We start from the raw sequence: 15,735 nt of genomic DNA, 5'->3' as shown, positions 1-15,735 counted from the left end.
AAAGCCTTCTACTGTGAGACTCACAACCTTCTTGTCTCCCCGAATCTCGTCGTTTGCCTCTTAGTTTGCTAGAAGAGGAGTTGACTATGGTTTGAGAAAGAGAGAGTGGTAGATGAGATTTGTGTAATTGCAGAGATGGGTGATGGCGACGGGTTGTAGAAGGTAAGTCTGCAATTGCAAAGATGGGTGCAGCGGCAGGTTGTAGAAGATGAGTTTGTAATTGCAGAGACGTGTGGCTGGCTTTAATTAGGGTTTTAAGCAATTAGTAGCTTTTTTGCTTTAGCTAGCATTTATTAGATTTGTTTGAAGTAACTGAGTCGGTGAAAACAGAACGCAGGGCCAACCTTTTAATTTATTAAGAAGCCCAACAATATGGGCTTAGAAAATGATAGAACCCTAGAACAACTTGTATTTTACATATATACCTATATGGATTCTTTATTTTAAAAAGATAACATAGTATCAATGTTATATATATATATATATATATATATATTATATAGTAAATTTAATTAATTTATATGATATATTACTTTAATCCGTCAAGGCTTCGCTTAGCCGCTTAGACGCTAGGCCCCAGCCTGCTGTTTAATTATCATCTAGCGTCTTTTAAAACCTTGTTCGTAAGTAATTGAATAACTTCCCATATTGTCAATTGATTTATGATGGAACTCCAACTTCTTCATCAAAGACACAATAGAAGACATTGTCAAATAGAAATTAATCGAGGTATGTTTAATGTACAAAGTGGTGACAAATAATTGAAGACTTGTTCCGTTTCTTCTCTTCTAATGTTATCAATAAATGGGCTTTAAGCCTTTCTCGATTACAGAGAAGAAAATGGAAACATAAGAGGGAAAAGAAGAGGACAACTGATCATTATTCACGAGACGACAAGTTTGACGAACAGAGGAGCAGGAGAGCAAAAAAGAATTAGGCTTTCTCTGGACTTAGTTTTTTTAATTTTATTATAGATTTAATGACAATTTCGATATGTTTCGGAATTAATTTTTTTTCGCTAGAGCTGCAATATAACGTAACCATGATTACTTTAGTTTTTTTAATTTTATTATAGATTTAATGACAATTTCGATTATGTTTCGGAATTAATTTTTTTTCGCTAGAGCTGCAATATAACGTAACCATGATTACTTAATTTTTGTTATATCTGGATTGTCATTCGTATTGTTTCCTTTGTCTTGATTATACGCTTCATTTTGATCTTGTTGATTAGCTACAAAATTGGTTTAGTCAAGTTTATCTTATGCAAATTTAAGTACTTGCCATGTTGAATTTGAATTCAAGCTTCTTGCACTTGAAGCCATGAAATCCTTGATATAGATGTCGTACACTATGGTGTAAAAAAGAAAAAGAAAAAGGATGTCATACACTAGGTTACATGTGGCATCTTAGTTCCCAAATCGTTAATAAATTGTTGTGTTTAGTAATCTATATGTCATAAACTGTTAGCACATAAGAGTATACATAGTAATCCAGATACCATGGATACTATATGAATTAGAGGAACTACACGGTTATTTTAAATGATTATTCATTAATAATTTACTACTTGAAATAGGTTGGATTGGTTATGATGAAATCGAATGCTCTAGTGACTCACTCTTCTCGTTTATAATTTGTTTCTATTTTGTTGCATCTCTATTCCTTTATTTTTATTTGTCTTGTTATTGTTCATTGTTTTTAAATCAAGAACTCAATCCTTACAATTCTTTCTTATAATCAATGTTACTTTTAATTTTACTGCACTTCAATTTAATTAGGCAATTTGAATTGACTCAATCTCAGTTGAAACGATTTTCTGTTGCTGATCATTTAGATAGGTGGAGCTACAACATGGATTTGGGAGTCAGCATTTTTCATAATCCTTCTATGTTGATTAGGATGTGTTGATGGATAATACTTAGGGATCTCCAAGGCTCGTTTTGTGAGTTTGAATGTTGTTTTTTAATTTTGTTTGAGATTTTTTTTACCCCCTTATTTTACTCAAAAAAAAAAAAAAAAAAAACCAATTAAATAGTTAATTCATAAAATGAAGAGATTGAATTAAAAGTCAATTAATCTTACGGACATTGAGAATTCATTTGGATTTGAAATTTGTCACGGACTTCAAGGTTCATCGGACTAGCCCTAAACGGGGCCCATGGAGTGAAGTTGTGTGAGAAATTAAATCCATGAAGTCCAAAAAAGGTTCAATGAATTCTCTTAGCCGGTTATACAGGGAGGAGAGATAGTTTAGCCGGTTATAGAGGAAGGAGAGATAGTTTAGTGTGTTGCAAGAGCATCTCAACTGGACTCCTTAGATAAGAGTTGAAATCGACATTGGAGAGATAGACAAGGGCGTGAGTGAAGTTGTATTCAACGTTGTACTTGATGAACACGTTTCTGTGTATAAAAATCCTAGTGGGTGTTCAATTTGGGTCTTTAGGAATGGCTAAGAATTGGTAGATTAATGAGGAGTGCTACTACACTCACCTCAGTGTCCTATTTTACCACTCATATGATAATTTCACCCATTATAAAAAGTTAAAAAGTAAAATGTTATTTCCCCGCCGCTTAGTACTACGGTCTAATGATATTCCTCTTCACTTGTAAGTGAGAGGTCTTATATTCAATTTTCGCTAAAGGCGAATTTAAACCACATTATTGCTAACTTATTGTGAGGTTAAGCTCACGCCCTCCCCTTAGTGTAGATAATATCGTTTGCTAAAAAAAAAACAAAAGTTATTTCCCCACCCACCATTATTTCCAAAATAACCCTAATACATTTTGTTTTAAATAACTCTAATATATATTTCAATAATATTAAAATAAATAAATAAAACAAGAAAAAATTGAAAGAAAATACAAGACTGGACATGCATCGTCTCTTTCAAACCACGTGCACGCCTATCCTTAAAATCGTGGCAGCCCTTTCATAATATCTCTTCCTACTAACACCCAGATCCCCATCATTTGTTGTCACCAAATTCCATATCAATGGCCCAATCTTCCCTCCGTTCAAGTCTTTCGCCTCCATCTAGCACACACCTATTCCTTTTCCTATCTTTCTATTGATTCTAGCCCAAATCTTTCCTAGCCTCTCCGCAGCAGAAAACACACCCCACCCACCATTAATTTTATTATTGTAAATTATTTTTGTGTTTTTTTTTTTTTTCAAAATTTAAGTAATTAATTAAATAGGGATTTAAAAGTCATCTTTTAAAAGGATAAATATGTCATTAACATTTTTTTAAATAGAGGGTGGGAAAATAAGACACTAGAGTAGGAACATCAGCATTCTTAATGAGGGGTATCTGTGGAAATAAAGTAATTAGATTTTTTAACACGGTAAATATGAGATTTTAACTGATAGTGAACTCCACATGTCACTTAGTGAATGGGAAAAAACAAGTGGGAAGATGTAGCTAGCATTCTTCTATATTTTACTTTGAGAAATGCTAAGGAGAGTGCTCTCTTAACATTTCTCATTTTCTTTAGAGAGCACCCTTATCATTTCTCATTAGTGAGGTGACAAAGAGTTAATAGAGAATTCCACTTTTGAGAGAATCCTTAGCATTTCTTTTTCCTTTAAAAAATTTCAACTCTAATCACTCCCTATCATGTTTTTAGTAAACCAGAATTGCTAGCAGCACCTAAATTTAGGAAGTGAGAAAGAAGATCCTAAGGCTCCTAATCCTATTGCATTAATTACTGTTCTTTAATAACCTTTCAAATAAAAAACTATGTTTCTATCAATACATATTTATTATGACTTCCTAAATTAGAGTTTACGGTTTAGTAGAGATTTTCTAGGAAGCTCCTAGTTAAAATTTAGGGTAAAGGAAAAAAAACTACCTCAACTATTAGTATCATGACACTTTCATACCTCATCTTTTTAAAATGATAATATCATACCTCAACTTACAAATTTGTGTCAATGTCAGACATCCGTCAGTTTTTCTGTTAATTTTTCTGTTAAGTGTTGACGTGGTTTAAGATGGGCTCCACTCCTTAGTCCAACTAGATTAAAAAATAATTAAATATATTTTTAATGATTAAATATTATAAAATTAAAAATAAAATTATTTTTTATATAAAATTGTGGGATCCACCCTCTAGCTCTCCCTCTCCTCTTTCTCACGTCTTTCTCCTCTCTCACCTTTCTCTCTTCTCTCTCTCTGGACAGCATCATCCCCAAAACCCAAAAACCCTACCCACCTTTCCCACCCGTCCCCCCCAACCTTCATCCACCATCATCTCTCATCTCTCTCTCTCTTCACTGGCCCGGAAATTGACGAAAGGTCGACACTTTTTCTCCCCAATGCCATGAACTCCCTATCCTCCCTCACGAAGCTATTGTGCCTCATGCCGTCGGGAATTCCGAAGCTCGGATTCTCCGCCACCAAAAACCCGTCATCGAATTCCCCGACCCTTTCTCTACAATGCCACGACATAAGTGTCGAATCCTTGACCCGAAGAGAGCAAAGCCAATTCGGGCAAAATCTTCACTTGTACATTATTATTGGCTTTAAAATCTCTGCCGTTGATTTGAGCATCAGAATATAAAGAGTTGGGATTGTCGAAAAAGCTTGGAACTCTTGGACGTCGTCGGTCTCGGGGTATGCGATGATGTCATCTTCGTCATCCTCGTCGTCGGCTTCCGGGATGGGGATGATCCGAGACGTTGGAGAGAGAAGAGACTCTGGGTGATGGTGTGTACTCCATTATTATCTTCTTCTTGACTTCGGCAAGCTTGAATTTGGGTTTCTGCTTTGGGGTGGTTTGGCTTTGGACGACGTCGTTTTGGGCGGCGTTGTTGTTGAGGTTCTGGTGGATGGGGGAATAGTTGCAGGTAGCCCAGGGAGAGAGAGAGGATGGTGGAGGAAGGTTGGGGGGACGGGTGGGGAAGGTTAGGGTTTTCTGTTTGAAAATAGGGAATTAGGGTTTGGGTTTAGGTTCGAAAGGGACGAGAAGAGGTAGGGGAAGGGAGGAGGTGGGGGATGGGGGTGGGTACGGGGAAGAGTTTGGGGTTTGTCGAACATAAGAAGAAGGTTGGTGCGGGTGAAGAAAGGGGAGGCACGCACCCCTAGGCCATTTTAATTTTTTTTATTCTTAATTTTTTAATTTTTTAATATTTAATTTTTAAAAATATATTTAATTATTTTTTAAACTTGTTGGATTAGTGAGTGGGCCCCGTCTCTAGCCACGTCAGCACTTAACAGAAAAACTGACGGAGATCTGACATTGTCACAAATTTGTAAGTTGAGGTATAACATTGTCATTTTAAAAAAAGGGGGTATGAAAATGTCATTTGACCCATAGTTGAGGTAGTTTTTTGTAATTTATCCTAAAATTTAACTAAAAATATAAAACATGATTGGACATATTCTTATAGCTTTTGGCAAACTTCTATATACAATTTTCGCGCGCTCTTTCAACTTTGTTGTTTGCTTAGATAGAACCTCATTCTCTTAAAACTTACTACCAGAGCCGGACTTACAAGTGAATTAGCTAGCAACCAATTCACTTATAAATAACTCTATTCTTCACATCAACCTTAAGGTGTTGAAACTTAGAGGTTTCATATTTTTGTAACATATGGAGAACTTGTTCAACCATCAAAGGAGATCAAAGGAAGGAATTTTTGAGGTGCCATTCAAGGAGAAGGTCAAGCCCTTCCTCAAGGGTGATTCCAAAACAAAAGTAGTGCTTCAAGAGATTGAATCCAAATCTCTAAATATGTTTTTGTTTTGATGTTTAATGTGTATAATATTCAATTAATGTCTCCCATTAAATATGTGAATTTGTTAATATGCACATTTTAATTTATTAATTTATTTAACTTCCTCCAATTATATCCTTATAAATGTACCTAAATGAGAAAACATTCAAAAAATAAAAATAATGACAAATAAGAAACATGTAAATATATAAGTGTACCGAAATATATTAAAAGGAATTGATGTATCTAAATGTTTATGGCGTACTTAAATGTCTATACCGAAACATATTATATTAAATTAACGTACTTAAATGTCTGTACCGAAATGACCATACTAAAATATATTAAATGAATTAATCTACCTTGATTACCGCACTTCCCAGGTTGAGCTGTAGGGCGAGACTTCAATAAAGGGCCTTCACCTCCTCCTACATTCAAATACCTAAAATAAAGATGATCATAGAAAATGTGAAATATTTGATAGGATCCATTTTGGAAACGCCAATAATATATTAAAATGAATTGATGTACCTAAATGTTTGTACCAAATATAAGATGTACTTAAATGTCTGTACCGAAATTTATACCGAAATAACTATACTAAAATATATTAAATGAATTAATCTACATAAATGTAGAACACAAAGTGTATTGAATCATAGTTTACCTAAACAACCATAACAAAAAAAAAAAAAAAAAAAAAAAAAAAAAAAAAAAGAAGCATATAATTAAATGAAGAAAAAGAAAAATAATATAATTATGAGGTTACTAAATGTATCAAGGGACTAAATTTGATTTTAATCTTACACAATGTTTTAGTTTGAAAGTTATATTTTTTTTAAGGATTAAAATTCAGTTTTGTATTTTAAATATGTTATTGTTGGTACTATGTGTGACTTGCAGAAACTTACGTATGTGAACCTGAAGTTCGTAGACTTTAGATCAAAGATTTTAGGGTTTAGGACCCTGGGGGCGCCGCTTTAACCAAAGGGTTGACTATCTATCAGTGTTCCCCATAACATCCTAGCATCTCATCATCAACGTATACGATTCAGATTTGACAGTTGTTCAACTTGATCTCAACTTGACTGGCAAAGCAATAATATGGGTTAAACAAAACGAACAAATTCACGCAAACAACTAAAAAACTCATAATGAGCAGAGGAATGAAACAAAAAACAAGGAAAAATCAAAAACGCACCTAATACCTTGTCTCTCCAAATTACTTTGCCTGTAGAACACTGAAGCACAAGCTGTTTGTTTATAAAGCTAACTGCGTACGTATGCCTTCTTTTCCCTTTCTAAGTAAAACTGAGTAATGGGAAATTGAAATTGTCAAAAAATGAAATCGAGAGGCACGGGAAACAACGAAATTGACAGAACGTAATATTATTTTTTTTCTTTTGATTTTCGGATTCGACTTTTCACTTTTATAAGCAAAAGGAAAGTAGATTAAGCAAAGGAAGGTTGCTGTGATGAAGAAACCAAAACCAGACAAGAGAAGGGCAATGGGAAGAACAACTCTCTTAGCAGAAGAAGATGAGATAAATAATGCATGAGAAAGATAACGTGGTACGACAGAGAAATGCAATTTAAAAAGACCAAAAGTGAGGACTTAGTCTGGTATATGGTTGGTAAGAAATGGCTGTCTTAGTTGACGTCAATCTTAAATTAAAACTTAATTTTCATGGCAATTATTTAGCACTTTAGCGTGGGAATCTACACCAATTATTTAGCACATTTGATTCCTCGACGAAATTGCACTGGCTGTAATAGCTATGAAAATAATTTTATTTTATTCTATTATGTTGGGGTTTGAATCTGATTCAAGCAAGCACTTGACCAGTAAGTCTTTTAAGTTGATCAGTAAGCCTTAGGAGGTCGCATGATCACTTGATCAGGAAGCCTCTGTTAGCTATCCACTCATTGTTGAAATTTAAGTTAATATATCATTAATCAACGTAATGCTATGGTTTAGTTTTTCAGTTACCCTTTTAATTACGTTGTTCCAATTGTGTATGTATGTATGTATGTATGTATGCATGTATGTATGTATATATATACACACACCCCGAAACTTGGACATGTCAGCAACGTGGAGTTTTAATGGGCTCAACGCCTACCATGTTAACAGTTAAATTGACGGGTAAACAAACGAGGTCCTACATTGCAATAAATTTGTAAGTTGATGTATGACATTTCAATGTTTAAAGATGAGGTATGAGTTGTTATGTGACTCAAAGTTGAGTTGTTATAATATCATTTTCTCTTTTTTATTTTTTAATAAATGGGTGTGGAAGTGGGCACTCAATGCCCCATTATCACTTAACAATCGATTTGCCAAAATTTTTTAACAGAGATCTTATATTATAATGAATCGTAAGTTGATGTAGACATTACAATGTTTAAAAGATAAAGTATGAGCTTTTTTATTTGATCCAAATGCTAAATCACATGGGGCATCAGGTTGTTGAAAAATGAGTTTCTAGCCAACTTATTGACAGCAATCTCAAAATTTTATATTTATAGACACGATTACTTCGTTTATTATTTATTTACTTAGTCTTCTTCTACAGATGAAAATGGTAAATTAAATTGTATAGTGGAATGGTGCCCACGTCATCACATGTAGCCTTCTACATGCTGGGCTATGCAGAATTGCGTATTAATCTTTTGGACTTGGATTGTCTGCCCTCCCCATCTTATACCCTACCCATCTCTTCTTATTTCTGTGGTCACGGTTAAACCACGTCAATATTTTATATTTATATTGTTTTTTGTCTAATTATTTCTATAAAAAAAAATTAATATAAAATATTGAAGTGGCTTAACCGTAACCACATAATATAGAAGGTGATGGAAAAGGTATGGGATGGAGAGGGCAAACAATCCAGGTCCTAATCTTTTACTATGGTGAAATTACAATTATTTCCCCATTGTATTTGTACATCATGTAAGATCGAACAATTAAAAATTACGTAATATAAAATATTTTGAAGTACTATATAATTTTTTGAATGGAAGACGAAAGTAGCAATATTCGAATCACTTCCATCAAATCCTCTTAATTCATAAATTTGGACATTTGAAATTTGATCAAACAGTTAAAATTATTATAATTTTTAAAAGAGTCTCATTTTTGTAACTGTTGTATCAAGTTTCACAAACCCAAATTTATGAATTTAGAGGATTTGATGGAAGAGATCTGGAAAAGATCCCTTTCCAATTACATAAATCATGTGTGTAGTCATCCAGAAAATAAGCAGGATGCCATGTTGATGTGAAGGAGACTTGATAAACTTGTATAGCCAGCTGTCATAACGCTAGAATATGTATATGAACAAATCATTCAACTCTTATGTCGCTATATAGGAAATTAATAGAAAATTTTAGTCATTAAAAAATCAATAATTCAAGTGCAAAATTAAAATATTAAATTATATATACTAAAACCCAGTTGGGGACCCCATTGTTCATTAATAGTGTCTGGACGGATTTGCCCCTTGGTTTCTTCTTAATCACCTGTTGTGTGCACTCTTTTACACAGTGAAATGACCACTTTGTCCTCGCTGGCCACGCATTCTTCATCGATGGCCTTTCCTGTTGGATTTCTCTGCTGTTTCATTCTCTACCTTCCATTTCCTGCAATCGTTTTTTTCTTTTTTTCTGCTCCACATCTACATGTGTTGGTCATCGTGGAAAGAAAAGTGGTGGAAAGTCGACGAGAGCAGTGGAAAAACCCATTTGCTTCCATTCGCTGATCTCAAAAAGGGCATCCCCCCATCGCTGTTCTTGAGTTCTTTTGATGAAGTTTTCTCTCTTTGACTTTCTTGCTAAAAAGAGTAAATTGTAGCTATGGTCCTTTAACTTTAACTCAATTAGAGCAATGGTCCCTCAACTTAAAATCCATTACCATTAGTCTCTCAACTTTAATTCAACTGGAGAAATGGTCTCTTAACTTTAACCCAATTATAGCAATGGTCATTCTAGCATAACTCGTTTTGACAAAAAATTTGACGTAGTTGACGAAAATGACCATAATTACACACTTTGATGAGTTGAGGGACCCTTATTATATAAATGGTTATTCCAACATAACTTATTTTTACAAAATTTTGACGAAATTGATGAAAAGGATTATAACTACACATTTTGATAAGTTGAGGGACCAATAGTAATGAATTTTTAGTTGAGGGACCATTGCTCCAATTTGATTAAAGTTGAGGGACTATTACTACAATTTACTCTGCTAAAAACGACGGAACCAATCAAAATTTGTGCAGATTCTTTTTTTTTTTTTCAATTAATGATTTAGCAGTTTCTATTATCTACTTTTTCGGGTATAAATCATATTTATAATTTCAAAATACATGTTCTTCATGACAATCTATGGTATTTATGAAATAATTCATGTTAAAGTAATTTTTTTTTCCCTTCCCTTCACTGCAGTCCTGGCGAAAAGCACGTGCAGACTTACAGCAGATGCACTATGCATGTAAGTAAAACATTTTACTATCATGTCTTTCTTGGTTAGTGATTCTGGTATAGCTGATTGATGTGAATGTCAATTGTGTGGTTTTTGTCCCTGGCTTTATGCTTAATGCAGTGTATTTTCTATATATACAATTTTCTCCTTCAGTTTCTACTGTTTTCGTTTTTTTGAGTTTTGTATACTATTGATGTTGTTACTGTAGCCTGAGAAGCTGAGCGATATGCAGTGCCAACTTGAGTCACAGCTGAAGTTCATTACAGAGGTCTGGCTACAGGTGCACCACAAATTACCACACTTTTCTATCAAGAGTATTGTTTTTGTTTTTTTTTATTATTAAATTTTCTCCATTTCAGATAGTTGAATGTAGTCGAGTAGTAAAATTAACATATGCTGATGGATGTTATTTGCTGGAGCATGAACATGCCAAGTTGTTTTAAGTATTTGCAAGGTATGTCATTTTCTCAAAGCTCAAAGAGAGAGAATGCATCATGTTGCTTTGTCCTAATTTATTTATGTTTCTGCATGTGAAGCTGAGTCTGGGTTGGAATGGGTTCATCAATGTGCAGAAAACGAGCTACAAGTTTACCTCAATGATAAGGACATCAAAAGATTTCAATGAGTTTCGCACAAAACTTGCTGGATTGACCTGGTTATGTTCCACTAAAGATATTACACTACTTTTCTGATTGGATAAGTTGATTCGGGTTACAATGATATAGTTTTTCAGTTTATTCATACTAAGATATTAGTTTTGCTAGGTGGCAATGCCATGATTGAAGTTTTATAGAAGTGATGAATGGGCCAATCTGAAATACCAAATTTCAGCTGATGAACTCACTCTTATTATGACTATTACTGCATATACTCATTTTTTATTTCGTTGGGTTTTATCTTTATTTCAATTTTTTTGTTTCACAAAGAACTGAATTTTATCTTATCTATAGCTCTATACGCATGTAGTTTTTCTCTTTTTTGGTTTCGAGTATTTGGTTGGTTTTATTTAACAATCTTTTGGAATATAGAGAATCTTTGCACCAATGTCTTATTCCTAGATTTCCTGATGAATTGGCATTGAGACGTTAAGCAAAGGTGTCCCCTGGGAACCACAGATTGCTCGAAACTATCTCAAAGTAGTGGAGAGATTTGTTACATAGCTCCAGACTATGCCAACTATGAAGCTCTAGAAAAATGGTGCGGAAATTGGCTGTTTGTCATTTATGAGGTATAATCCAATAGCTAATAAGTATGCTTCTATATTCGACACTTCAATATGTCTAGAACTCATGTTGTTATTACTACTTTCATTTTTACAGAAGGAAAAGTTTTTCGTTCTTCATTTCTTGCTATATCATCTTGGGTTGTGCAAACTATTCATTATAGGGGATCCTTTTGTTGACAATATCCAAAAGGTTGTTAGAGTTGTTACCAAAAGTAGTTAGTTAAATAGCTTAGGCTGCAAGTTAGTCATGATGGCTATATAAACTGTATTCTCATAGTTGTAAAGATTAATTCAGTATCAATGTAATCAATTACTTTCTCTCCCTCTCCCTCTCTCTCTCTCTCTCTCTCTCTCTTATTCTCTTTCTGCACTACTGTTAATATCTTATTCTCTTTCTGCATCTTTGTGCTTCTCTGCACTACTGTTAATATGGTATTAGAGCCATGGATTGATCTTTGGTGATCCTCTTCCACTGTGGGTGAACGAGTTTTCATACAAGCTTGGATGTTCGAGTGCATTTTCTGATGATCGGGTTGGATTCGTCTGGATTGCACTTGAGGACCAGCAAAGCCGTGATCTTTATCTTTCTTCTCTGATTTTTTTTTTGGACTGGGGTCGTAGGGAAGGTTGTCGAGAACAATTCCAAGTACACCGTCGTCTTCAAAAACCCTCCGGATTTGATCGAATTTCAGAAAGAACGTCTCAGATTGCATGAAGATTGGGTTAATGGCGAATGGGTTTGGCCCAATAAGCAGAGGAAGTATTGGCGGCTTTAGATACTCCACAAGAATTAGAGCATGTGTTGCCTGCTCAAAAAGATTCTAACAATCTTGAAGTGGCTACTAAACTACAAAATTTGAGTGTTGCAGAGGAAAGGAGAATCCTGAATCAACCAATTCAGGGAAGAAAATGGAGCAGCCAACTTATCCACGAAGCATCAAGGACAAAAAAAAGATGTTAGCTCGTAATGGTAGTGCTATAGACTCGTGTCCGGTTAAAAAGTTGAAGGAGAAGGAGCACAAAATCTCAAACTGGAAGTCGATTGATCCCAGAACCCAAAAGAGAGAGAAAGAAAAGGATAAGGAAGTGTCTACAAGTGATTCGGAGTAAGGACAGTGTGTTATGGGTTTCAAGATTCAAGTTCTCAGGTTTTGTCTTAGATTACTAATTTTCTTTCCAGCATATCAACTATTTGTGATAATGTCTCAGTGAGAATTTTATTGGGAATTTTGGAAGTGTAAAGGCCGATAGCCGTGTACTTCAGATTTGTTCAGATTTGTGTACTCGAAAAAGGTCGATTGCCAAGAGTGTGTCGAATGCATTTTGTTTCCTCCATAAGGTCGATTGCCGGAGTGAAAAGTTCTGTCTTAGATATTGTGTGTTACTCCTTAAAGGCCGATAGCCGGAGTAACGTTCTTGAAAAAAAAATTTGTTTGTTGTTATTGTGTGCAACTCCATTAAGGCCGATTGCCGGAGTGCAGTTCTTGTTCCCTTTCTTCATTGAAGGCCGATTGCTGAAGAAGGTTGTGTTTCTTGATTTCTGTGATTGTAAGAAGTTGATTGCTGGATGGTCTGCTTCAATCTCAAACTGGGCAATCCCAGTTGAGATTGAGGGGGGATGTTGACAATATCCAAAAGGTTGTTAGAGTTGTTACCAAAATTAGTTAGTTAAATAGCTTAGGCTGCAAGTTAGTCATGATGACTATATAAACTATATTCTCATAGTTGTAAAGATTAATTCAGTATCAATGTAATCAATTACTTTCTCTCCTTCTCTCTCTATCTCTCTTATTCTCTTTCTGCATTTCTGTGCTCTGCACTACTGTTAATATCTTATTCTCTTTCTGCATCTCTGTGCTTCTCTACACTACTGTTAATACCTTTCATGTATATAGTTGTTTCTTGCTAAGACTTCTGCAAACTATTTTTGTTATGTCGAAGTTGAAATCTTATTTTAGGGTTGCAAATAGATTTCATATGTATATAAATAGTATATATACACATTATAACTTTCTACATATTTTATATGATTTTAAAATCCGCAGCACAGCGCAGGCACTTTTACTAGTCTATGCGAATACCCACTACTAGTGAACCAGCACTTACTAATTTGAAGATTTGTCATAATGTTGGAAAATGGATATGAAACCAATAATTCAACTCTTATGTCGCTATATAGGAAATTAATTGAAAATTGAACGTTCTTGAAAATTTAATAATCAAGTGCAAATTATATATATATAAAAAAAAAAAAAAAAAAAAGGTATTACTATGTCCACTCCTCTTTCTTATTTCCTCACCCCACTTGCTTTGTCACCCACAATTCTAGACAAACGATATTTTTGCTACTTATTTTTATCATTCACCATTAAAAGTAAGAAAATAAAGAAATCATATTTTTATCACCTATTTGTATCATCTTTCTAATAGATATGAGATCCACATGGATTGGCGGACCTTACCTCTAGTACAGAGATAATACAAAAGATGGTACAAATAAATGGTAAGTATAGTATTACTCAAGAAAAATATAATACTATTTTTACACCCACCATTATTCCTAAAATAAGATTATATATTAAAGGGTGAATTACCAATTTAGTCTCTAAATTATCACCTGAGTGAAAATTAGATCCATAAACTATTTTTTCAGAAAAGTCTATCATTGAATTATAAAAATATGCCAATTGCATCCTTAATATAAATTAGATCCATAAGTCACGTTACTTGCATGTGATACATATTGGAGGATAGATGAATATTTTTCATATAGAAATATTGTATGGAGATAACTTTGGAGGGTAAATTACGTTAGATTCGCAATTTATAAGAAATGTTAAGGGTTTATAGGCGAAAAAAAAGACGGTATTACAATCTAAATTGTGTCAAATAACTTAAGTTGACGAATAATTGGATAAAATAGCTTTGATTATAATATTAGGGATAAAATTAGCAATTTTAGGATGAATTTAAGGATTTATTTTACCGAAAAAATGTTTCAGATACCTAAATTTCATTGAGATGATAATTCAATGACTAAATCGACATTTCATCTTATATTAAAAAAACTCCCAACCACATGTTGGAGTGTGCAAAAATAAGTCACACAATGAATTCGCCAAAATACACCCGCACAACCACCACCAACATAGCTGCGCCTTCCCACCAACACCCAGAGCCAACCCCAATCCCAAATCTTGTAGAACCACGACTAGACTTGTAAATGGGTCGGTTTTATTGGGTTCAGATCAGTTTTAACCTGACATGTTAAGATAATTGGTCATTCGAATTTAACCCGTTAAATTAACAGGTCACCAAAACCTAACTCGTTAAGCTAATGAGTCACCCGTTTAACCCATTTCACCCATTAACAATTTTTTTTTTAAAATTTTACATTCCAATACTAACTACATGTATTTTGTATTGGGTTGCTAAGAAAACGAAAGACAATCTCATTTTCCCACACTAACCCACATTTTACATCCGTTTTTCAGCTACCAAACATAATAATAAAAGCATAACTTATTGACCATCGTTCATGGTCCTTCCTATGCCGGCTGTAAAGAAGAATCACATCTGGGCATTCAAAAACCTTCAAAAGAAAAAAAATAAAAAATAAAAAATGTTATTAACACTCTAAAAATCTCATTTGCACTTCAAACTTTTTATAATTAGAATGAAAAATGCACTTATGAGGAGTACATAATGAGATTTTTAAAGGGGCAATTTGATCCAGGTCCAAAGAATTCACCAGTTTTCAGATTGGGTCCAATTTTATTTGATTTTTTATTACACCTAATTTGCCCCTTGAAAATAAAAAATATTTAAATTCTTTATTTTTGAATTTAAAATTTTAAAAATTTGAAGCTTCAAATACCTTTATCTACCTGTTTTCTAATTAAAAACAGTTTAAAAACACATTACAACCAATCTTATAAGTTTATGAAAAATTAAAAGAAACGTTGTCGAGGTACATAAAAAATTTGTGGTGTAGGTAGATAATATTAATTAATCTATGATATAGGTAGACTATGAATAAAAGTCTATCGTATAGATAGATAACACAAAATAATATGTGATATATAGATAGACTAATGAGCAAAAACATATCGTATAGGTAGATAACACAATTAATTTGAGATAGAAAAATTTGTGATATATAGGTAGATAAAATACAATTAATCTATAACACAGGTAGAATAAACAAAATATACAAATAGATTCATTACAAAAATATATAATACAGGTAGATAAACAAAGCAATGCATTTCCTATAAAGGTTGAAAAGAAAAATATGTATAA

This window comes from the organism of the source record quoted next, unplaced genomic scaffold, assembly GCF_019419815.1.
Source record: "Pyrus x bretschneideri cultivar Hongxiangsu unplaced genomic scaffold, Pyrus_bretschneideri_v1 Contig41, whole genome shotgun sequence".
Taxonomy (NCBI): Eukaryota; Viridiplantae; Streptophyta; class Magnoliopsida; order Rosales; family Rosaceae; genus Pyrus; species Pyrus x bretschneideri.
This window is presented reverse-complemented; position numbering follows the sequence as displayed.